Source organism: Podarcis pityusensis (genome assembly GCF_964106645.2).
Source record: "Podarcis pityusensis genome assembly, chromosome: 2".
Classification (NCBI taxonomy): Eukaryota; Metazoa; Chordata; class Lepidosauria; order Squamata; family Lacertidae; genus Podarcis; species Podarcis pityusensis.
In genome coordinates, this window is record NC_138029.1 from 96969886 (window position 1) to 96995310 (window position 25425).

Sequence of the window (25425 nt, forward strand, 5' to 3'; positions counted from 1 at the left end):
GAACGACTCAAAAAACGGAAAACTCTTTCGTCTAGTGAGTTTTTCGTCTTGCGAGGCATTCGTCTTGCGGGGCACCACTGTACATGTCCAGAGACAATTTGGGCCCTGTGTTCAGTGTAACATGTGTACAAGCCTATTCTCTAACATCCACCCACCCAACAAAGTAGGTCCAAGTGTCATCCAAAGCCTGTAGGTCAATATAGTGATGGACTTACTGTATCTTTCAATTTTGGTTCTCTCAGTTTCTCACTTTTCCAATCTTTTATGCAGCTCTCCACATTTCTGCAGCAATTTGCGATTCAAAAAAATCCGCATGAAAATTGGACAGCAATTTCTCCCAATAAACAATTATTTTATGCAGTCTTGAGTAATGGGCACATGTTTGCTCGCAATTCCCCCTATTACGATGCATGTTTTTATGTCATTTTCACTAACATATTCATTTTTACGCACATTTTCTTCCTAATATATGGATTTTTTTGTTGGAGAATTGCTTCATAAAATCTGGATGAGTGACGTTTTGAAGGACAGGTGTTTTGGTTCACTTATTGGAAAGAAGTGTGAATTAGGTTGTTTCTCATTAAGATGCAAAACTGAATTTCTCCCCTTCCCTAGGTCAACAGGCATAATGAAGTCCAGAGTACCAAAAGCAGGGTGCCGATCCACTGCTGAAAGCTGCCAGCTGAAAAAAGAGATCCTGTTGAACTACAGGTCTCATCATCCTTGGCCATTGGCCATGCTTGCCATCATTCTGATCACATGGAACACTGGGTAGATTAACTAGATGTTGCCTGCAGGCTATCTATAATCTATGATTTCACGCGCTTTGGATTGTATGCCTTGGAGTGTATGTCTCCAAGGTAGCCTCAGGACAATCCTATAAGGTTAGATTAAAAATTGTGTGTGTGTGTGTGTGTGTGTGTGTGTGTGTAATGAACTTCATGGCTGAGCTAGGATACGAGCCCAGGATTTCCTGGTCCAAACCCAACACCTCACCCAGCGCCACAACTTGGACTCAAGAAAGCAAGATGGTTGTGATATGAGGACTATTTCTGTGCTGACTGTGACCACAAATCTATTATACTTTTCTAGTAAAAACCAACAAGAATGTCTCTGTTTATTTGTACAAACGACCCCATTGTTAACATTCTGATTTGGAGCTTCTGTTCCCCTTTCTGCCTTTCGGCTGAAGGCTGCTAGTTAACTGCACTCCCTCATTTTCATTTAACTGTCCAGCAAACCCTAATTATAGCCTCTCCTTATTAAAAAAAAAAAAAGAAGCCTACATCCAACTATACACAATTTACAGTCTAATGGCCCTTACCTTGTTTGTTCAGCAGAGCTTATATAATGATTCCTGTGATTTTGTTGTTGGTTTTTTTTTTTTGGTGAAGCATAACTCTGGGATTTTACGTTTCCACTTTAAACTGCGAGTTTTACATTAATGTTTTATAACCTTGGGGTTCTAATCATAAAGTCATAAGGACTTTAATTGATTTGAAACTAGCCAGGCCCTGAAGTGTGTACATGTCAAATTGATTCAAATTGATCCAATGTGTTTAAATACAACCCGTGTTAAGAAACTCATAGCATCTTGTGCTACCAGACAGAGGCCTACAGCGCTGTGCTAACATAATTATGTTGCCACCTAGGTACGCTAAATTATTGACTGGAACATATTTTTCTGTGTTTTGTTCTGGGAAGCCAGGAAAATTCACCTGGATGGCTAAGAAGATTGGAACACAATATAGACAACAATTTCTGTGAACCCCCCTGAGACCTGCGGGTATAGGACGGTATATTATTATTATTATTATTATTATTATTATTATTATTATTTCAGTAAGTGACAACTTCCCACAGTGCACATGCAGAGGCAGCTGTTAGGCAGATCATTCATCCATAATATCCATAACCAAGAGCCTCGATAGCTCAGTTGGTTAGAGCGTGGTGCTGATATTGCCAAGGTTACAGGTTTGATCCCCGTATGGGACAGCTGCATATTTCTGCATTGCAGGGTGTTGGACCAGATAATCCCCAGAACCCCTTCCAACGATACAATTCTATGATCCCGGCAATTAGTGAGGCTACGTTTGTGCCAGTTCTACACCTGATCAGAAATTTGAGAATGGTACCATTCTCCCCACCACTTGGTAGAGCAATGTGCTGTTTAGAGATAGTGAACCTGCGGCACTCTGGATGTTGCTGGACTACAGCACCCATCACCCTTAACCAACGGCCATGCTGACTGGGGCTGATGGATGTAGGAGTCCAACAACATCTGGAAGGTGAGCCACAGGATCCCCATTGTTGATGTGATTGACCAGCAGTATAAACTGTATTTGTGGCTGCTCTCCTTCACCACTATTGTCATCTCTTTATGTCAGGGGTAATTTACTTGTGGCCCTCCAGGTGTTGTTAGACTATCGCTCCCATCATCCTCGGCCATTGGCCATGCTGGCTGAGACTGCAGGTCAGCCACCTATGCTTTAAGGTAACAATGAAGGTGTATACCTAGCCAAGTACCGTATTTTTTGCTCTATAAGATACACTTTTCCTCTCCTAAAAAGTAAGGGGAAATGTGTGTGCGTCTTACGGAGCGAATGCAGGCGGGAGAGTCTGCTCAGCGCTCCCTTTAAAGAGAAGAAGAAGAAGAGTTTGGATTTGATATCCCGCCTTTCACTCCATTTAAGGAGTCTCAAAGCGGCTAACATTCTCCTTTCCCTTCCTCCCCCACAACAAACACTCTGTGAGGTGAGTGGGGCTGAGAGACTTCAGAGAAGTGTGACTGGCCCAAGGTCACCCAGCAGCTGCATGTGGAGGAGCGGAGACGCGAACCCGGTTCCCCAGATTACGAGACTACCGCTCTTACCCACTACACCACACTGGCTCTCAAGAGCTGTGTGGAGCGAGTGTGCGAGTCTTGGAAGCTTTTCCCTGAGGGCTGCCCTTCTCCCTCCTTGGGGAAAAGCCCCCAAGAGCCACACACACTCTCTGCATGCTCTTTAAAGGGAGCGCGGCTCTTGGGGGAGCCTTCCTCCCGCTGCCCGGGAGTGGCTGTGCATGGCTATCCCATAAACCAGGACAGCAAGAGGGATCGCTGCGCAGCGTTCCTGCTTGCTGTCCTGGCTTCTGGCTTAGCCCCGCGCAGCCTCTTCCGGGCAGGGGGAGCCTTCATCCCCCTGCCTGGGAGAAGCTGTGTGCAGCTATCCCATAAGCCGGGACAGCAAGAGGCTATCCCAGAAGCCAGATCCCTCTTGCTGTTCTGGCTTCTGGGATTCAGAATATTTTTTTTTCTTGTTTTCCTCCTCCAAAAACTAGGTGCGTCTTATGGTCTGGTGCGTCTTATAGAGTGAAAAATACGGTAGTAATATTTCAATATGATGCTGTGATATGAAAAACAGGGCATAAGTTGGCATAACTCTCAGGTGTGAACACCAGAGTAGCTAAAGAGATGTAACCCATAAATTTTACCATTTCCTAGCCATGTGTCATGTTCCACCACCTTTTTTTCCCCAGGGACCACCCTAGGGCTGGAACTGGAAAACAGCTTCCCAGAGGAGGAGGACCTTGCTTTCAGCCTCACAAGAACATAAGAAGAGCCTGCCGATTCTGGCCAATGGCCCATCTAGTCCGCCCTCCTGTCTTCACAGCGGCCAACCAGATGCTTCTGGAAGCATGCAAGAGGAACACAAGCAGTGTCTTCAGTTTTAAGATGGGAGTGGGAAACCTCCAGCCCATGAGGTCTGTATTGTAGCTCTCAGTTTGAGTAAATGGCAGTTCAGGTTTTCTCCAGATTGACGTTTGCTCTGATTGGGCACTAAAGAACGGGCTTTCCATGGGAAAGGAGTCCCATGGATCCTCCATGCTTTCTAGGTGGGGAAAGCAGAACTGTGGATGAGACCCCAGTCTCTTTTTCTCAGCCTACTCCAAACTCACAGGTGGGAAGAACACTGTAGTCAACAGGAGCTTTTTTTGGAGGAAAGTGGAATTTAAAAAATACAACAACCTTGGATTAGTTTTCTGTAGTTTGGCACGTGCCAGATATTTTGGACTCGCATCCGTCCCAGCCCGCAGAGTTAATAATCAGGGAGGATGGCATCTGCAATCCAAAAACATCTGGGGAAAACCAGGTTAGGAAAGGCTGCCTTAGATGAGCATAGCTTTCCTTGCCTCCTGACACCCCTGCCCCCAATTCCTGGAACTACTAATCTATGATCCCCAAGGACCCAGGCTTTGAAAAACCTTATTTCAAGAGTCGGCAACTTTGTACGTGTGTTATCGCGGAAATAATGCATATGCATTCCTTGCTGATGAATTGGTCTCTGAAGGTTGCGATAATCATGATATATTATGAGTATGCTCTGTGCCTTGAAAAAGAACCTTGCTTGGGATCCAGCAGACCTGAACCCCACACTTTTCCTTCCCAGGCTCGTCTCATGTTCCCTTCCCACCTGCCTTGGCTCTCTCTGTGTGTGCAGGTGTAGGATTGCCTCGCATTAAAAGCTGCACAGGCCCATTTATAATGGGGCTACCTTGCTCTTCAAAGCTAAGCAGCTGCTTTTTCTCCCCCCCCTCCACTTTTTTTTTTGCTTGCAGTAATGGCTGGAGAAACTTGAGAAAGGCGCAGATGCTTTGCTCATTTGTTTTGGCTCTTGCAGCGAAATTGTCTAACAATTGGAGAGGGCCAAGCAGAGGTTAGGCGTAATGGCGCAGAGGGGACAGGATGATTTATCCGCAAAGTCAGCGCCGGGCAGAGGGATAGCTTTATCTCTGCAAGGCCCCACAGCTGGCTGATGGAGAGTTGCTCTTGTAGTCCCTGATAAGCATGCACACACGGCCTGCATAATTCTTTGGGAAAGCTCCTTTGTGGCTGAGCAGCCGATTTCTGCAAACTTTCTGCATGAGTAAGATAAAAGATAATGAGACTCCATACATTTCCTGGCAGGGTTTCCTTCCCAAATGGCCCCCTGTAACCTCCACATTGGAAACAGATTAGAGGTCTTAATATTTCCCCTTATCACAAGCAACACCCTGGGGGGAAAGAGTTGTGCCGGTCTCCCTGCTGCTGCTGCCGCCGCTGCCACCACCATTTGAGATTTGCTTGTAAGTGAGCACAGAGCTGCTTTAGGGATGCAAACTTTGTGTTGGTCGTGCATTCTACTGGGTAGTGTGGAAAAGCAAGTATTTCCGTACTGTTTTTAAGCGTGCGACTTGAACCGTAAGGGAATTTAAAGAACTCCAAATCCATTAGCAACACAGGAAATTGTCTTTCAATACGGCATTTTTCCAAGGAAGAAGTTGTTATTAACATCAGCTATGAATCTGGGCTTAACAATTTAGCACCAAGAAGGTATTATTCATTGCAGACAATAGGATGATCCTCTGGTGTTGACGTTGGCGTTCGTTCTTTGGCACTCTTTTCTAAGCCTAAAAAAAAAGAACAAAAGACGTGCCATATATCAGGAATGGGCAGACTTCAGGCTTGATGGATCTTCTTTCTTTTTTACTAGAACCCCAATATATAACCCAAGAGCTACCAACTAGAACCCCAAGCTCCACCAACCAGAGTGAGGTATAAAACAGCTACAGTTAGGCTGCATCTAGACACATCGAAGAAGCAATTCATTTAAACGCATTGTAAACTTATACAGGGAAATCTGGTAGGCAAAGATGGGACTCCACAGTGCCTTCTGGTGTCACAGTGTTATTTTTAAAAATCGCATCTACAACACATATAAAAAGCTTTTTCTTTACCAATCTAGCTGAGTCCTTAGACACAAAGTTAAAACAAAAGAATCGGAAGCCCCTGAGCATACACTCATCCAGAAAAAGGAGTGAACTGAGCCTGCAGTTGTTTCACAGAAAAGTTCACTCCTGGTTGGCCTTCCACATCTCAGTAGCCTGATTTAGGTGGGGGGGAATTTTGTTGTTGCTGTTGTTGATAAGTTGGGCTTTGGAAACCCTTGCTGATCTCTTGCTAGATCCTGATCTACCTTCTGATCTGCCATGCATTAATTTCAATTGTCCTATTCTCAGGGGAATAGCATTAGCTGTCAGGGCTGCGCAATTTACCACCAGCGACACCCCTTCTTAGCTGATTAACAGTACCCCAAGTATTGAGAATTCCAGGCAAGCAGTAAAAAATATGGCATTTATGTATTAAGCCTGTGGTTCATGAGCTGCATTTGGCTTGGGTGCGTCATAATTTTTTCAGGTCTACTTTATTTATTTATAAGATTTCTTATCTTCCCGTCGCCATAAGGCAGGTTACACCAACAGAATATACAATTCTAAAAACACAGTATAAATAAATAAAAATACAGTGGTACCTCGGGTTACAGACACTTCAGGTTACAGACTCCGCTAACCCAGAAATAGTACCTCGGGTTAAGAACTTTGCTACAGGATGAGAACAGAAATTGTGTGGCGGCGGCAGCCAGAGGCCCCATTAGCTAAAGTGGTATTTCAGGTTAAGAACAGTTTCAGGTTAAGAACGGACCTCCGGAACGAATTAAGTTCTTAACCCGAGGTACCTCTGTACCCCGATAAACTGCAGGAAATTAACTTGGAATAATTTCTCAGCCTGACCAACACCAACATGTGACTGTCAGCAAAAGCGGCTTTAACTTTTGCAGGGCTTTGGGTTGTCTTACAAGAACCCGGGGGGGGGGGGGGTGAAGAGCGAATCGGACCAGAGAGCAGGACCAGAATTGGCTGAGGACTCTTTGGGTCTTGAGGTGTTTTTTTGTTAATGTGCTTTTTTGATTTTGCCACGTGGAACTAAAAGCTGCTTCTCCGGAGACTTTGCAATATGGCTGGTTCACTGCCAGGAGGCTGCCAAATGACTATTGATTTTCTAGCAGGGACTCTGAGTTGCAGGCAGGGAGAATTGCTCTTTAGCCCAACTGCCTGCGGTGAGTAAGAGAAAGTCAGCGCTGTGTAATTTAAGGACGCCAACTTGCCTTGCCAAACGAGTGTGCGTTACACACTTGCAGGATGCTTTCAGTCGCAAGCGCACAGGTAGGAAGGTTGCATCGTTTCCCTGCACTGATTATTTCACTACTCAGGGGCATGAATGAGCTTGGATAGGTGTGGGGAGGGAGAGACATGAAAGTTTGAGCCTGGAGAGAGAAAAAAGCAAGACGCTTGCGCTAAAACAAAACAAAACAAAAACCACACACACAATAAAATCAGGGAAATTATTGCAGAGACCAATCAAAGGAGGACAGGCTGACTCAAAAGGATTTCTTCCCTGCCAGCAGCAATCTTTGCCTTGCCCTTTGCCAGAGTTTTCTGTCACCTTCCTGGTCGTATACTTTCTCCAGCGCATTCCCTTTTCTTCATGTGAAGCTGGCGGTTGTGTAACTGTCTCACAGAGCTCTCTTGCATAAACTCAAGTGCCTGTTGCTATAACTACAATGCTTGTAAATCCAGCCTCGGCCTCATGCAATTCTTCTTCTTCTTTTTTAGGCAGCTCTTGTGGGGAAGATGCAGACAGCTTTGTTTTGCTGCATGTTAATAAGTGGGGAAGGGGGAACCCTCACGCAAAAATTCAAGTTTACCTGCATGCTTCAGAGGTATGCAGGGAGGTGCTGAATTTGCTTCCCTCTTTGCCCTTCTGAACCTGGAGGAGTTACTCCTACAATGCAAGGGTGATGGTGGCCAATTCACAGCAGAGTGACTTTAGCAACCTGCACAAAATGACACCAGGATAAATCTGAGCCATTGGAAAGGACCCTACCAATGATGCTTGGCACCGCACACAATTGTTTAGCCAACCCTGGAAGACAAGAGCAACCTCAGGAAAGTTATGTTCCCAGCGTAGATCAATCCTGCTCTGTTTGCGTGAGAGCTAGGGTGCCACAATGGGTAGGGCTCTGAAGATGCAAGAAACTCAAATTCACATCTCGCCACAAAGCTCACTTGCCCTTGGGAAAGTTCCTGACTTTCAAGCTAACCTACCTTCATAATTGAACTGTGGAACTCGCTCCTGCAGGAGCCACCAACCTGGACAGCTTTAAAAGAGGATTAGGCAAATTTGTGGAGGAGAAGGCCACTAACCATGTTGGCTATGGTGAAACCTCCAGAGCTGGAGGCAGTATACTTCTGAATATCAGGGGCTGGTAACCACAAGAGGTGCAAGTGCTGTTGCGCTCTGGCCCTGCTCACAGGCTTCCCATAGGCATCTGGATTCCTGCCATCGCAAGCATATGCTCTGAGCCATGATCTATCCCCGGGATAAAATGCTTCAGCCAGTCATAAAGGATCCAATTTCTCCAACTCTGTCCATACTTATCCTGTCTCATTTGGCACATTCCTTTCAATCAGCGGCGTAGCGTGGGTTATCAGCACCCGGGGCAAGGCAAGTAATTTGCGCCCCCTAACCCGGGGCAAGGCAAATAATTTGCGCCCCCTAACCCGGGGCAAGGCAAGTACAGTAATTTACTCTCCCAAGCAGCAGCAGCAGCGAGGCTTCTCTTTCCCCCGCGCTCTCCTGGAGCTGCCTCTTTTCTTTCCTTTTTTCCCTTTCTCCAAGGCTTTTCGCTTTCTCTCCTTAATTGATTCCTCCTCCACACCGCAGCGTTTCCTAGCTGCTTCCCCCCCCTTCCCCTCTCTCTCCTCCTCGCTCTGCTTGCCTTGCCCTGCACCGGCAGCAGCAGGCGCAGCCAGACCCCCGCCAGCCAGCCCGCCCGCCCGCCCACCCGGCTTCCTCTCCTTTTTTTGCCCGCGGCAGAAGGCTTCGCTCTCCCCCTTCCGCGACCTCCTCGCCAAGCCGAGCGAGCGCGGGCTCCCTAACCCGTGGATTTTAGTAGGGGCAGAGAGCTGCTAGTGCGAGCGCGCCCCCCGCCCATGTTGCGCCCGGTGCGGCCGGCCCCCCTGGCACCCCCCACGCTACGCCACTGCTTTCAATATAGTCAAAAGTGTAGAATGTTGACAGCTTTTGTGGGGGGGGGGGGCAGAAGCTGCTGGGATAGTCTTCGGAGCGATTTTATGACATTTCCCCTACTTACCACTCTGAGTTTCTGTAGAGCTTGCTTTCCATATTTCCCTGAAATATACATGTATAGATTTAAGCTGTGCAATTTATCTAGAAAAAGGTCTGGAACTCGCCACAAACATCTCTCTCAATCTCTTAGAATGATATTGGCACCCACCTGAGAGGTGCTTGCAAGTTCTAGTTGAAGAAAAGCCCTGGATTTTATCCATATAAGGACATCCCCGCATGGGTACAGGGACCTTGGAGCTTAGGTCATATTTGTCATTGACTTGCTACTTCCATATCTGCTACTGCCTGCTTCCATTTCCTAGCAAGCGCATGTGTGATGGGCAAACCCTGCTGTTAGTTTAATGCTGTGACTCACCTATCTATACATTAAAACCAAGCCCCTACTTGGGAAGAAAACTAGCCACCTTAGGATGACAGTTAGTTTATGATGTGGGAAATCCCAGAGGAGTTGTTGTTGTTGTTGTTGTTGTGTGTGTGTGTGTGTGTGTGTGTGTGTGTAAAATTCAGAATCCATATAACCTTGTGTAAAAAGTAGGCAATCAAGCCTACTCAAGTGAACAGGTTTGTGACTTTGGGGAGGGCAATAAGATCTGAAAGTTTTGCACAACCCACTTGGTCCAAGTGGAGTAGATTGTAAGAGATACCAGAGAAAACAGCATGAAATGAGTGCACTGTTCGTTGTTAAAGAAGACAGGGATGCAGTTCGCAGTCAAGGTTATATCCAACAGAGGTGCCCCATTAGTACATGGACTTCTGCCTGTGCTACAGGACTTCCTCACCTCCATAAAAAAAATCTGTTTTGGGCGTCCTCCCCCAACTTTCCAGAACAGATTTGGGAGGGAGATCACAGAGATAGGAGAGAAAATCTTGTTCCACGTTAGAAGCCCTTGCTCTAACCGTGGTATAACATCCTGCTCCAAATTTGATGCCTGCGGAGTACAGTGGTACCTTGGGTTACATACGCTTCAGGTTACAGACTCCGCTAACCCAGAAATAGTGCATCAGGTTAAGAACTTTGCTTCAGGATGAGAACAGAAATCGTGCTCCGGCGGTGCGGCAGCAGCAGGAGGCCCCATTAACTAAAGTGGTGCTGCAGGTTAAGAACAGTTTCAGGTTAAGTACGGACCTCCGGAACGAATTAAGTACTTAACCTGAGGTACCACTGTACATCCAGATTCTCTTCAGCAGGGAGGTTTCATAGGATACAAACATAAACACAGTTTTAAAACATTATTTCTGAAAGTTAGAACAAATAACATGGCATCCAGTGTGTTGGAAGCACATGCTGCTGAACACAGAAAGGAAAGAACTTGAAAGCAAATGCAGAGAGAAGGATCTCAACCTTTCAGGATGGAGCACAGCTGAGCTGCTTGGTGTAAGAGCATGAAGGGAGGGCGGCCCTGTCTGTGCAGAAGGCTGGGAGAAACCTTGGGGGCAAAAGCTGAGTAACGAGGAAGCGAAATGCTCCTTTGCCAGGTGGCAGAGAGCCAGAGCTGTGGGCGCACGTGAGAATGTGGAAGGAGGCAGGCAGCAACCCACGCTGTCTGCACTTCAGATGTCTGAAAGGATCTCCCTGTGCCGACTGTTACACAGAGAAAAACACAAGGGGAGGATGTGAGAGAAAGAGCAGCAAAGAACATATGAGCACTGGCTGGAGCTTCACTGCCTGACAGCAGAGAAGTTGGCGGCAGTAGAGCATCTCCATCTGCAGCCGGGTCTGCTGAGGGCACCCGGGTCCCCCGTATTTTTATTTCTGATATTGACAGGCCGCTTTTCACCATGCAAGGCCACCACAAAGTGGTTTGCAGAACAATCAATGAAACAACCCAGCGATCAAATAATGTGGCGTCTAAAACAATAATAAAAATAAACCACTGACAAAGAAAAGAAGAGAAACATAATACAGCTGGCTTGAAATGCCTGCTGGAAAAGAAAGGTTACCTTCTGTGGGGAGATGAGACCACCTAAAGAGCACCAGAAGTATAAAGGTAAAGGTAAAGGGACCCCTGACCATTAGGTCCAGTCGTGCCCAACTCTGGGGTTGCGGCGCTCATCTCACTTTATTGGCCGAGGGAGCCGGCGTACAGCTTCCGGGTCATGGGCCAGCATGACTAAGCCACTTCTGGCAAACCAGAGCAGCGCATGGAAACGCCGTTTACCTTCCCGCCGGAGCGGTACCTATTTATCTACTTGCACTTTGAGGTGCTTTCGAACTGCTAGGTTGGCAGGAGCAGGGACCGAGCAACAGGAGCTCACCCCGTCATGGGGATTCAAACCGCTGACCTTCTGATCGGCAAGCCCTAGGCTCTGAGTATAAATGGCAGCTAATTCACTCTACAGAAAATTTCAGAGGACTTTTTAGTTCTCCGGCAAGAACTAAACTAAACTTAGTACCTGCAAGATACTGAGTAAAAGCAGGGGATACTCAGGTGACCAGATTCATCTTGAGAGCATGGACCTAGAAATGGCAGCTACAATTAGAACCGTGGAAGGTGGCAGTGGACAGAAAACAGATCCTGATCTCTCAGGCTACTTTATAAACAGAGGCATAGCAAGACAGCTCTAACTTAACTGATTGTGTGCTGTTATTTCAGGGCTCTGTGTCCTCAATGGTCTTTTTTTAAGAATATTTTTTTATTAACCGACCAATCACATCAAATCAAACCAAATTACATAAATTCCAAATTACACAGCCGAATTTTAAATTTTTGTTGGGGGTACCCATATTTGTAATCCTGCGTGGATATATATTTTTTTTATCCAGTAGCCATATCCAGACATTTTCCATATAACATCACTTCCATACATCAAAACAGTCTTAGCATCATTAATCTTCACCAATCTGCCTCCTTTCTCAAAACCTCTGAGGAGATTCACTAGGAATGCAGTCTAAAAACAAGTCCATTCTTCCTCCCGGCTATAAATCCTTTGGCAAGATGGCGACTCCGAATTAATTGCTGCGCCATTCCAAAAGCTCTTATTGCTTCTCGGTCTCCATAAAGCATACTTTTGGTTAAAGTTTATCTCCACACAGACCTTAATCATCCTGCTTGGGTCAGTTCAACCGACGGTTCTAATGAGGAGGGGTTCTTGTAAACCACATAGAAGGAAAGTAAAAAAGGTCGTCCCCCCATTCAGCCCCGTTGTCAACATACCCCGCCTTTGGTGTATCTTCATTGTAGAATATTCCTGTTTCTCCAGCCCGTCGTCTTCTTTCGCAGAGGTCACTTAAATTAGCAGACTTCACTCCCCTTCTTCACTTGAAACATGTGCATTTGCTTCTTTTGTAATTAATTATTCCAAATTGCTGCAACTAGTGTGCGATCAGTGACAGCGTCCAGGAGAGCCGAGGTCCACACGGGGGCATTCTGCCTAGGGCCCTCACCCCCTTCTTTCGAATTAGGGGGTGATTTATGGGCACAGCAGGCAAGGGCAGTGTTCCCCATTTCCTTGGGGCAACAAGGGAGGCTGCCTACTCCCATAACAGCCTCTTAATTACCCCGTGTGGGTCGGAGAGATGGTATTGTCGGCCATCTTCCAATGTGCCCCCTAGTGGCCCCCCGTGTCCTCAATGGTCTATCCGTAGATGTTTTGGATTACAACTCTCATAAGCCACAGCCAGCTCAACCTCTCTGGGGTAGATGGACGTTGTAGTCCTAAACACCTGGAGGGTTAGGGAAAACTGGCCTAAGAGGTGACTCCACACAGGACTTGCAGTCAGGTTAAAGGGGACTGTGCAGTCCACCTTGCTGGATTTCTGTGGTGGAGATGGCTCAGAATGAATGGGACTTTCCTTCTCCCTAGAATGTTCCTCTAGTTGCTTCCTCTAGTTATACTTGGGGTGTGTATTGGGTGCAGCTTTGAAATCTGTTTCATTTAAAAGCAAAAGCACATTCTGGGCTTTGATGCAAATAGATGTGAACAACATGGTGGTCAGAATTCCAGATAAACTCGACTAGATCTGTAGAAAATGGCGTCGGTGGGTGCATTTCCAAAAATTGGCAAAATGTGTGAGGAAACCCAGACATATGGCAACCCATGTCGGAATTGAAGTCTTTCCTTTAAAATAGCTTACAAACTTCAATAGCTCAACAACTTTGCCCTCACCCCCAAAGCTCAACAACTTTTTGAAATATGGCAACCCTAAACTAGTCCCATTACCACAAAAGGTGCTGCCAAGACAAAAACGAGATAGAGGTTTCTTAATATAGTGGTGGAACTTTTTATATTTGTATCTAGCCTTTTAGTAAACCGTTGTTTACTGGACCTGGGAATCATTTACCCACAGAGTCTCCATCTTAATCAGGGTTCGGTCTCAGTTTCTTTACTTTGCTCCAGCTCCTCATTGCATCCAGGCACTGGTTCAGGTCATGTGTAGCCTCTCCTGATTTAGATGTTACTGAGAAACAGAAGTGGGTGTCAGCACCATACTGCAGACAGCTCATCTCAGATCTCCTAATGACCACTCCCAGTGGCTCAGTATAGATGTTAAATGTTTATATCTGGTAAACTGCTGTAATATGTGTCCTATGATCAAGGGCACCTCTGATTTAGGATAGTAATTGCGATGAAAGACAACTGCAACAATAAGTACAGGCTTATTACGGCCTATTTCCTCAGCAAGGACAAACTGGCATAATGTTGCTGAAATCCCTGGTATCAATTTACACTGGAAAAGAATCCACTTTGTAATTTACAGCAGGGTACAGAGCTTGATTCTCAATCTGTTCTCTTGTGCCAAAATCCATTTACTTTGATGGGCCTTACATGAGGGCCTTTTGGGGTGGTTGTGAGTACTTTGAGAGTGGCACTAAAACCCAGTAGTCCCTTAATTTGGCTATAGACTAACTGTAAATAATCACATCCCAAAGCCTTGCTCCTACTTAATCTTTTAAATGATTCCTCTGGAGAAGGCCACGCTCAATTTAAATGCTAAATCTGTGAACTTCTAAGAGTCTTTCCATGGCTGAGTCCAGAGTGAGTTGCCAATAAATAATGCTGCAACAAATGCGAAAGTCTTTGCAGCCCCCTCTTCACTGTATCTAGAGGGTAAGTGTTTTGGGTATTGAATCATGTGCTCTGGGTATGAATTGCTTCACTTTGGCTGGTTTGTGACATGGGGGAAGACAGAAAGGGACAACCATAAGGTATCAGGAGACCCACATACTGAACTAAGTGCATGTTTGTGCATGCAATGGTGAAATAGTGGTGATTTTGGATCTGTTAATGTGAATTGTTGTTAATATGAATTGTTGTTGTTAATGTGAATTGCTGCTGCTGCTGCTGCTGTAGTTGTAATTAACCTCTTAGTAAAGTTCTGTTTAGGGATGCGGGTGGCGCTGTGGGTTAAACCACAGAGCCTAGGACTTGCCGATCAGAAGGTCTGTGGTTCGAATCCCTGCGATAGAGTGAGCTCCCATTGCTCGGTCCCTGCTCCTGCCAACCTAGCAGTTCAAAAGCACATCAAAGTGCAAGTAGATAAATAGGTACCGCTCTGGCAGGAAGGTAAACGGTGTTTCCGTGTGCTGCTCTGGTTCGCCAGAAGCGGCTTAGTCATGCTGGCCACATGACCCGGAAGCTGTACGCCGGCTCCCTCGGCCAATAAAGCGAGATGAGCGCCGCAACCCCAGAGTTGGTCACGACTGGACCTAATGGTCAGGGGTCCCTTTACCTTTACCTTTAAAGCTCTGTTTATCAGATATGGGGACCATTTACCCACAAAGTCTCTAGTTTAGTGAGGCAGCCAGCCATGCCCAGTTCCATGATACTGCATTCCCCCCCCCCCGCCCCTGCACCAGTTAGTCAGCATTCCATGTCCACTGAGCATGTTCATTCCTCACTGGGCAAATTTTTGGAGCTCTCTCTCTCTCTCTCTCTCATTTTCTTTAACCTCATGAGTTCTCCCAAGCCTGCTGATACCTCCCCTCTTGTGTTTAGGTTATAAAAGGACCCACACTCACCTTTGGCCATTGACAATACAGTGGTACCTCGGGTTAAGAACTTAATTCATTCTGGAGGTCCGTTCTTAACCTGAAACTGTTCTTAACCTGAGACACCACTTTAGCTAATAGGACATCCCGCTGCCGCCACAGCATGATTTCTGTCCTTATCCTGAAGCAAAGTTCTTAACCCGAGGTGCTATTTCTGGGTTAGCGGAGTCTGTAACCTGAAGCGTCTGTAACCTGAGGTACCACTGTAGAGGGGGTTATGATGACGACCAATTTCTAAAATGCTAGGTTTAGGCAACACATGTGTGCTCTAATTCTTCCCTCCTCCCACTCTCCTACACACACCCGTACACACCCACCCACCCCATAAAGTTTTTCCCAGGCCACCCCAACTTTTAAAACGGATTCACAAGCTTTGAACTCCACAGGGGTCTTGCGGCTAACAAACAAAAAAAATTATGTTTCTATGAGTCCCTGTACTTGCTACCTGTCAGATGCTGCAACTACTTTCCCCTAAGTATTAAACGTTCTTAATGGAGATGGGAGCTCCATACATGCTACTTATAAACATATGGAGCTCCCTTATACTGAGTCAGCTCACTAGCCCTTGTAGCCCAGGCCTGCCTGCTTGGACTGACTGTAGTTCTCCAGGGTCCCAGGCAAGTTTTGCAGGAAACCACAGATAAATTGGGCACAGTGGCCTCTTGAGATCCACAGCTTTGTTTGCTGTCCATCTTCACCGACGACAATTCTGCTTGTCGCCGCTCGACTAACTTGACCTTTTCCCTCGATACTGGGTTTGAGGAAGTCTTACCCATTGTAATATCTGCACTCATTCTTTATGGGTTTCCAGGGGTAAAGCCAAAGCTATGGTCTGTGCAGCTACATGGTGACCATCCGTGACCTATGTCAAAAGACAAACTTGTGGCTGGCAGGGTTAGGGTTAGGGTTAAATTTTTGTTTGTTGCTGGATTTAATTCATTCCAGGGCTTATTACTGAACACTCCATTGTGGTTCCATAAAATCATGATCTTATTATTCGTAGCATTGTTTCTATCTCTCTGCAATAACCATTTCTCCTCTCTGCGTCATTTTTCTTCTTCTTAAGTTGTGAACCATATGATGCCAAACAGGCAAGCCATCGTTTGTTTCTGTCTCTCAAATGTCTGTATTGTTTATTTGTATTTATTTTTATTTTTATTTAAAGCAACTTTGGGTGCGCTGTTTGTACCCTCCTGGTTTGGAGCTTTGATGTAATTCAAGACAGGGTGTTACGAGATGGAGTGAAGCTTCACACCAGTAAAAAAAAATTCCTGGGCAAGACTCAACCGATGTATGACACATTGACGTCTGGGTTGCATATGCTGATGTGTGGGAATGTGGCAACAAGAGTCCCTTCACTTGCAGCAGGGGGTTGAATTGGGGCTGGGTCTTCAGAGTCTTCCAGCTCTTTCTTCTTGCCACCCAGGCAGCCTTCTAAAACATCTTTTTCTGTATAGCGGCAGCCCAAGACCATTTGCTGCCTGAAGCAGAATTCAGATGTGTTTCCTACCCTGACCAACACTTTGTGTGGTTTTTTAAAAAATAATTTTTATTAACCGACCAATCAAATCAAATCAAATCACATCGCATAAATTCCGAATTACAAAGCCGAATTTTAAATTTTTGTTGAGGGGACCCATATTTCAAGTTCCGAAGGGGGGTTCTGATCATCTTCTTGCTACTGCGTTGATATCCAAATCAGTCCAAATAAAATTCATAATTCTATCCAGTCTTATCTTGCTGTATCCACATCTCATCTTGTTCGTATATTTTTTTCTTTTTTTCTTTATGATCCCTTCTGATAATCTCCTTAAGCAGATAAACACCAATTATAATTATAATCCTGTGTGAATTTTTCTGTTCGTCCAATCCTCATATTGAGATGGTTTCCATATATCATCGCATTCATAAATAACATCGCTCTTTCCATCATTAATTTTGCAAAACTGTCGCTCTTAAGTCCCTCTGAGGAGTCTCACCCACAATATAAAAACAGCTCTATTTCTCCTCCCCTCCCAGACTTAAGTCCTCCGACAGAACTTGCCAACATGGCGACGGTATTTTTAACTGCATCATTCCAAAGCTCTTATGCTTTCCACGGTCTTCTTAAAACATGCTTTGGTTAGAAAATTTATCTCCACAGTCATAAATCCACTGCTTAAGTCATTAAAACAACATTTCTGACTTGTGGGGGGGGGGGATTCTTGGTTAATCACATAGAGGGGAAAAAGGAAAGTTTTTTCCCCCTCCCCCATCCAGTCCCGTTGCCATACCGAGCCTTGGCGTATCTTCTCATGATTTAATCTTGTTCCTCCGACCCGTCTTGTTTATCAGAGATCTCTTCAGTTAGCAGTCTTTACTCCCCCGCCTTCCTTGAAATATGTGCATTCGCTTCTTCCTAATTGTACCTTTTGAAGTTCTTGCAGCTAGAGGCGCGGATCAGAGACAGCGTCCAGGAGCACCGAGATCCACAGGAGGGCATTCTGCCTAGTGCCCCCATCCCCACAAATTTGGGGGTGGTATAGGGCACAGCAGGCAAGGGCAGCCCCCCCCACAACCTTGGGGGGGTAGGGAGGCTATTTACTCCCATCACAGCCTCCTAATTACCTCATGTGGGTCGGAGAGATGTTATTGTCAGCCATCTTCCGATGCGCCCCTAGTGGCCCCTCCTGACCAACACTTTGTTGTATCATTCAGATATGAATTCCAACCCTCGTCTGCTATATGTGTATGTAATTTGTGGGGGGTTGTGGAAATGAGCAAGGCCAAGAGAGGTTTCCCTCTGAGGCAGGGGAAACCCCAGTTGGGAAGAGGTTCTACAGGGTCTGACACATTCTGCTCGACGCTTCATTAAATTAAGGTCCCTGATGTTTAATTAATATGCTTAGACAAATGTCCTCAGTGTTAATAACTCAGGTAACAGATTGCATTGGGATTGCTTGGGATGTTGCTTTATTTTTCCCTCCTCCCCCTGTCCTACTTTTGTTTTATACATTATTTGCTAAGAAAGGGCCAAGGGGGTCCTTCTCAGAGCTGGTCCTTCTGGTTGAGGTGTCCAGGAGGATGCCTGTGCCACACCACTGTAATTTGCTTTGAGGTTCTAGAAAGTGCTTTTAAACTAAGTTTTTTTATTTTAAAAAAATGCTTTAGTGTATTACATGGAATGTTTTACATTTGGTGGATATCAAGATAGTGGCCATAACTGTGGTTGCCTATCCAGTTGGCAAGGTAAGAGGGGGCCCAGGACACCATCCTGCCACGGGCTCCAGAACTCTGTCCCAGGTCCATCAACAAATGCTGGGTACAGAAGAATGACTGCAGGATTTGTGCGTGCGCAGAAAATACATTTAAAATTAAGAAGCAGTATGCCTCTGAGCTTATGCTCAGCTCAGATTTTCAACACCAGAACTATGGTGGCCAGTTAGGCATTGCCAAAAAAAGGATTTGCATCACCAAAACGAAAAGATGACATCAACTGCTGTAACCATTCTCAAATGGCAATTTATATACAGACAAGCAAATTTTAAAATGATTTTTAAAAAGGTAAAGGTAAAGGACCAGTCGTGAACGACTCTGGGGTTGCATCACTCAACTCGCTTTACAGGCCGAGGGAGCCGACGTTTGTCCGCAGACAGTTTTTCCGCGTCATGCGGCCAGCATGACTAAGCCGCTTCTGGCACAACGGAACACTGAAACCAGAGCAGCGCATGGAAACGCCGTTTAACTTCCTGCCGAGCGGTACCTATTTATCTACTTGCACTTTTTGCTGTGCTTTCGAACTGCTAGGTTGGCAGGAGCAGGGACCGAGCAATGGGAGCTCACCCTGTCACGGGGATTTGAACCACCGACCTTCCGATCGGCAAGCCCAAGAGGCTCAGTGGTTTAGACCACAGCGCCACCCGCATCCCTTTAAAAAAATTAAAAATGATTACTATAATTTAAATACAGTACAATAAACACAATACACCTTGCTTACTGGGGTGACTTGTGCATTGGCTCAGTCTGCTGACCCGGTGCTGCTAACGCCTGGTGAACAACTTCAAGGCTCCTGCTCTCCCTTGTTATGGTTCCTTATCTTCAAACAAGACTTCAAATAGAGGTCACCTTCAAAAGGGGACTGGCAGTCCTTCAAAAAATAGAAGACTGCCTTCTTTTCTATAAAGTAGGACACATGGCCACCCTAATCAGAAAGGAGCTCATATTCCTGGTTTCTTGCCAAGCTCTTTTGTTTTAGCAGCCCAATTTAGAGGAGAAGAAGAAGAAGAACCTTTGTATGCTTACTATTGTTAAATGACTGGGATCTGAGAAGGCCTTGCTGAATCACTCAGAGACATGCCAGCCAATCCCTCATCTGCACTCTGCTCATCTCTGATTCTGTCTTGGCTTAAGATTACCCTGCATATCAAGCTAGAAAATAGGTTTCCTTAGATGGGTCCATGCCACAACAAGGCTGCAAACCTGTGAGCTGGTACCTAAGCTGACTCTTTAACAGCAGTAAGGAACGGGTGACACAAGCCCTATGCAGGTGTTCTCCACGTGTAGACCATGTGTGTGCAGAAGGGGCAGCAGGTCACACTACTGGCCCCACCTCCTAAGTGGGATAGACAAATGCATCAATTTTGGTTTCTCTCACTTTCTCATTTTTCCCAATCTTAAATTCAGTTCTCCACTTTTTCACATCAGTTTGTGATTATTATTATTATTTAAATCCTCTGGGAAATTCATCTGGGAATTTCTCCTAAGGTACACACAATTTTGCCTGGTGTACACATCATTGCAAAGCAATTTCCCCAATATGATGCTGTTTTGCATATTATTTTCATTAATATGTGCATTTGTATGGACACATGCATTTTGTACACATCACCTGGATGGAGAGCTGCAATGGCAGAATTGCAAGTGCAAATAGGAAAGGGTGGCTGTGTTTGGGTTCCCGTATTGTTTCAGAAAGTGCAAATTTGGGACATTCACCTTTGAATGTGAACTGAATCGAATTTCTTTCCCATCCCTACCTCCTAGATGTCCACGAATCTGCACAGGAAAAGTCTGTGTGTGGGCAGCTGCTTATTACCCTTGCCTGATCAAGGATCCTTCTCCCATGGAAGTCTCTATGTGAGTGCACAAGCTTTCCATTTGCAGGCAGTACATGGTGTTGAGAGCCAGTGTGGTGTAGTGGTTAAGAGCGGTAGTCTCCGTAATCTGGGGAACCGGGTTCGCGTCTCCGCTCCTCCACATGCAGCTGCTGGGTGACCTTGGGCCAGTCACACTTCTCTGAAGTCTCTCAGCCCCACTCACCTCACAGAGTGTTTGTTGTGGGGGAGGAAGGGAAAGGAGAATGTTAGCCGCTTTGAGACTCCTGAAGGGGAGTGAAAGGCGGGATATCAAATCCAAACTCTTCTTCTCCCTTCTCCATTGCTTAGCCTCTACACGTGGAAAATGTCCAAAAGGGGCTACTGTTTAGCACTGAGCTACAGCAAGCTTTGCCTGCTAATTGCTGCACTTCCAACTTCTTTTATAGGGACAGGCAAGCCTATTAATTTTATTTTATTGGCCCTTTGGCAACCCTACATTTCAGGAAGTTGTGGAAGAGGCCGGGTGCTGACTGCCCTGTGCATGGACATTGTACACACATTTCAAAACGTGACACATGAAATGGATTGACGAATGCAAAACAGCCATCCCAAAAGAGCGTGTGTGAACCGGAGGCAAGTTGATGTTAAATATAGCAGCTGTTAGTTTTATTCTTTTCTGTCTCCTTACACTTTGGAGATCATCTCCTCAATCAGAGGCACTTAAAGCAATCTTTGACAATTCATTCACATTCTACTCTTCGCTCGAGGGAAAATAGAATTACTAATAAAAAGGCTTCGCGTGATTGCATTTGTAATAGGATACAATTTGGATCCTACTTTCTGGAGTGGGGGGTAAAGACTAAGAAAAGTACATAGCGCATAAAGTTGCATTTTATGCAGAGAAATGCACAACGGCAGTGAGCCCATAAAGCATTGAGTTTTGTGATTCATTAAACGTTTATTCCATGTCTCTAAAAACACCCTTTGAATACATAATTGCAGACAGATTTGATGTGGTAAATGATGGGGGGGGGGTGTTAGATAGGAAACTGCCTTGCAGCAAGTCAAGACTGCCATTCCTTCTAGCTCAGTACTGTCTACATTGGCCGTGTCTGTTTGTAATGATAAGCCAAACTTTCAGGTTTACCATGTTTTGTCAGGAACAAGGAGTGTGCTGCCACTTCCACAACTGGTGTGAGCTAGGAAAACAAACCAGGAAACCTTGGCTTCCTGTTACATCTAACCAGGTTTTCGTTCCCTAACAAGGGGGTGTCATTGGTTTTGTTCATGATTATGGTAGGTAATCATGTGTTTTTGTATGGTAAACTGCCCTGTGATCTTCGGGCAAAGGGTGGTATAGAAATTTAATGAAAAAGAGGAAGAGGAAGATCACCACCAAGGCAACAACAAACCATGGCTTCTGTTGGCTAGCAAGCATGGCTTGTTAGGAAACGAAAGAGCACAACCTGTGGTTTGAATGTAACGCCAGGAATCTAATGCTAGGAAGCCAAAGCTTTGTGGCTTGTTTCTCCCATTTTCTCCAGTGGAAGGGCAAACCTTTCTCTCTCCAGCTGTTACTGTTAGGATATTTCCGTTCCACCTTAAAAGGGAGTAGGCTTTGTGAGTCACAGAGTCTGTGTATTTCCTGTTCACAGGAAGTTTATGTTTTGTCTATTGCTTTCGTTTCTCTCTCTGTGCCTGAGACACCGAAGCAGGCAGTCATGTTTTCTTTGTTCTGACCAACGCTGAATAAAGTTGTAAATATGCTCTCCTGAGTGCATCTTTCGCTATGCGAACTCTGCTGATAGAGCGTGCATCAGCTCTGGAATGTGGCAAGCTATTTCTGGAGCTCGTGTCGCTAATTGCTGATACTGTATCTACCGGAGATCGATGGATCGTCCGGAGGCGACGTGGAGTCATGATGGACTTTGTCTCCCTGGCAGTATCCCAACAGTTACATCCCCTCAGACTCACTCCTCCACCCCCAGATCTGGCCCTCCTCAAGGTCCATCAACCAGTTGTTGTTGTTGTTGTTTAGTCGTTTAGTCGTGTCCGACTCTTCGTGACCCCATGGACCAGAGCACACCAAGCACTCCTGTCTTCCATTGCCTCCCGCAGTTTGGTCAAACTCATGCTGGTAGATTTGAGAACACTGTCCAACCATCTCATCCTCTGTCGTCCCCTTCTCCTTGTGCCCTCAATCTTTCCCAACATCAGTGTCTTTTCTAGGGAGTCTTCTCGTGAGGTGGCCAAAGTATTGGAGCCTCAGCTTCAGGATCTGTCCTTCCAGTGAGCACTCAGGACTGATTTCCTTCAGAATGGATACGTTTGTTCTTCTTGCAGTTCATGGGACTCTCAAGAGTTTCCTCCAGCACCATAATTCAAAAGCATCAATTCTTCGGCGATCAGCCTTCTTTATGGTCCAGCTTTCACTTCCATACATCACTACTGGGAAAACCATAGCTTTAACTATATCAACCAGAGCCAGGCACAAAAAAATGGCTAGGCCACAGATGGTGACAAGAGACAGAGACAGTCTCTCTGACCTTATGCATAGCTCAGGATTTGTTTTCAGGATCACAACCAGGGTAGCCAGTTATGCACTGTCAAAATTGAGGAGTTGCAGCACTCAACTCTAAGGTCTGCACTAGGAGAGAGGAAGATCCATGCCTCCAGGAGGAAAGCTGAACCTGCAGGTTCCTATCTATATCTAAAGGTATATATGTTCATCATGCTGCAATCTGCTCTTTTAAACCGGGAATGCCAGGAATTGATATTGGGACCTTTTGCAGGCAAAGCAGCTGCTTTATCACTCAGCTATGGTTCCTCCCCAGTCAGGATTACTATGGTCTGTGCAGCATTTAGGGCATATCACACACTACCAGTTACGTACTGAACTTGGAAATATTGCAAGATTGACCTTTATGGTGGCGAAAACATAAACTCACTAGCAAGCTAAACAAGCCTACATCCTTTCCAATATTCAGTAAACGTTCAGATCGAACCCTGAAAAACAACAGGGCTGTTGTTGTTCTACTGTCCAGCAGTCAGCTGAGTGATAGTTGTAGAAAGCTAGATAATTGGAAATAGAATCCCACATTTACTCAATGTGAGTAATTATTCAATGGAAAATTATAAAAGATAGCAAGAATGTAGCAAACAGCTTGGATGATTTTCCAAGGAAAGCTGGAAGAATGAATACACCCTTCCTTGCTACACTATATATTGTTATGTGCTGCAGTGGGAAGCTATAAGCCTACTGTAATTCCTGGATCCAGAAAGTGTTAAAATCTAAGGAAGGATTTTCATGTTGTTGGAATAGCCGGACGAGCTTCTTGATAATGGCCCTCTAAATTTGGGTTGTTAAGGTAACAAAGGAAGTGGTTGTGTGCCAGATGGCAAATGGATGGGCCCCTCAACTCGTTGGTGGGGATTTAGAAAAGAGCTGAGTTGTGTGTGTGGAAGCTAGAAGCTGGAGGAAGAAACAGGCTGAAGCCTGTGATGGAAAGACATGCCTGATTTTTGCTTGCATCCAAGGCTATGGATGAAGCAATATCCTATTGGGGTGTTAATGCTGTGAGCCCCTCCATCGTAGGCTCAGGTTGTATGCACATGCAAATAAACCATATATCATAGACACCACAGTCTCTGCTACTATTCCTAATTCCAAAGGAAACACGAACCCTGGGTAAAGTGTCTGAAACCCCTGGGAACTTGCACCACTTGAAGATTGGAGTGGTGTACAACAATATACTCTTGTGAGATTACCTCAACTTTTGCAGAATAGTAAAAGCAATGCCCTCTGGTCAAATCCACCTGGGCACCTTGTTAGTTGAAAGCACTGCTTGCCACGTAGGCAGCTAAAAGCTTATTATTGTTATTATTTAGAAAGCATGCAGCTAAAGTCACTCACAGAGGCTTTGCCATGTGTTTGCACCCTTTGTACTTCTTCCTTGGTGGCTGACAAAACACGTCTGGCAACAGCTTTGTTCAGACGCGCTTTCTGCCAGCTGGCCTGCGTACAAGGCCCGATCCTGTCCCTGTTGAACTCACAGCGAGCACCGTCTTCTCGGATGCGATGGAGCCAGAGTCAGGCTCTTTGTTTGCCACTTGGATTTACGAGAGTGCAGGTCAAGTGAAAAGGCCACAGTGCGAAGGTCAAGAGGAACACTAAGAGCTACATTGTGTACTCATTTCACAAACAGAATGGGCCCTCGAAGCGATAAGCAGCGAAATGTCTCCTGCTGTGGTGCTTTGTTCCTAAAGTAAATGTGCCATAGTAATAACTCCACACACACCCAAGACATTTTTAGATAGTAGTTGCCACTTAGGGTTTTTCTTTCCCTGTTCTTTATATTTAGATTAAGATTAAGATATGCAAAGGAGATGAAGTGAAATAGGTTTGAGTCTGGTCAGTGGCTTGACAGCGAACCAGCTGGGAATCCCATTTTTCTGCCTCAAGTTCCATTATGGGAGAAAGGCAGGATATAGGCGGACAAAGAAGTAGGGTTGCCATACGCCCTGAGTTTCCTGGACATAACCAGGATTAGACTGTCAGAAACAGTGTCCGGATGGAAATCGCTGAAACATCCAGGAAAAATAAGACGTATGGCAACTCATGTCAGCAGTGCAGATTTTGACGAAGTTCCCTAAAAATAGCTCAAGAACTTTTCTTTTTAGATTTTGCAAAAAAAGCTCTCCCTCACACAAAAAAACAACTTTGCAAAGAGAGAGAGAGAGAGAGAGAGAGAGAGAGAGAGAGAGAGAGAGAGAGAGAAGCTCAACAACTTTTGTGTCCGTATTTTCACTTTTTGAAATACGGCAACCCTAAAATAAGTCTTATGTTTTGGATTGCTTTCCACAGGCAGAAAAGGCTTCTGCTTGTGCAACGGGGCTTTCCTCACCTGCAGGATTGTCAAGAGGGAGACCCTGGAACAGTTCATGGTGGGATGAGAGGCAGATCATTTTGTTTGGCAAGCCAAAATGCTTGCCCTGGTGGAACAATCCCTTTGCGCAGCTTTGAATTCCACTCTATGCCAGCCAGGCAGCGCTTGAGGACTTGGCGGCAAACAGTCCCTGAGTCAGACACCACTGGACCAACAGGCGATGGTGCAAAGCAAGCAGGATCACTAGTGCCCCTGCTTATATGGCAGCAGCTGTCCCTGCCTAGTTGGCTAGGGGCAGGGGGCCAGCCCTGTGTGGCTATTTCAGACCACAAAACTGCTTCTACAAAGTTGGTGTTTCAGATTTTAGCCAAAAATAAATGGACAGTGGTTTTAGTGAATTTTTACTACATTCCTGGAACCATGCAATTGCACACAGGGCTTGTTGGCCTAACGCCCCCCCCCAACCC

The 25425-nt window shown here is 45.6% G+C and overlaps 3 long non-coding RNA genes across 6 annotated transcripts in view; 1 reads left to right on the top strand and 2 right to left on the bottom strand.

Annotated features, from left to right (window-relative positions):
* LOC308471700 overlaps positions 1–25425 on the bottom strand; it is a 242766-nt gene that overhangs the window by 154393 nt on the left and 62948 nt on the right. The window lies entirely within an intron of this gene.
* Positions 86–5905, top strand: LOC308471684. 4 transcript variants are annotated; one of them, XR_013983078.1, is made up of 6 exons: positions 86–884; positions 1705–1786; positions 2388–2494; positions 3520–3744; positions 5514–5575; positions 5766–5905. It is a non-coding gene; the product is annotated as an uncharacterized lncRNA (long non-coding RNA). The 4 variants fall into 4 exon arrangements; XR_013983077.1 differs by having other exon boundaries at positions 3520–5575; XR_013983079.1 differs by lacking the exon at positions 3520–3744.
* Positions 5325–24280, bottom strand: LOC308471691. The gene is made up of 3 exons (XR_013983088.1): positions 23986–24280; positions 7566–7694; positions 5325–5430 (listed from the first exon to the last, which is right to left on the bottom strand). It is a non-coding gene; the product is annotated as an uncharacterized lncRNA (long non-coding RNA).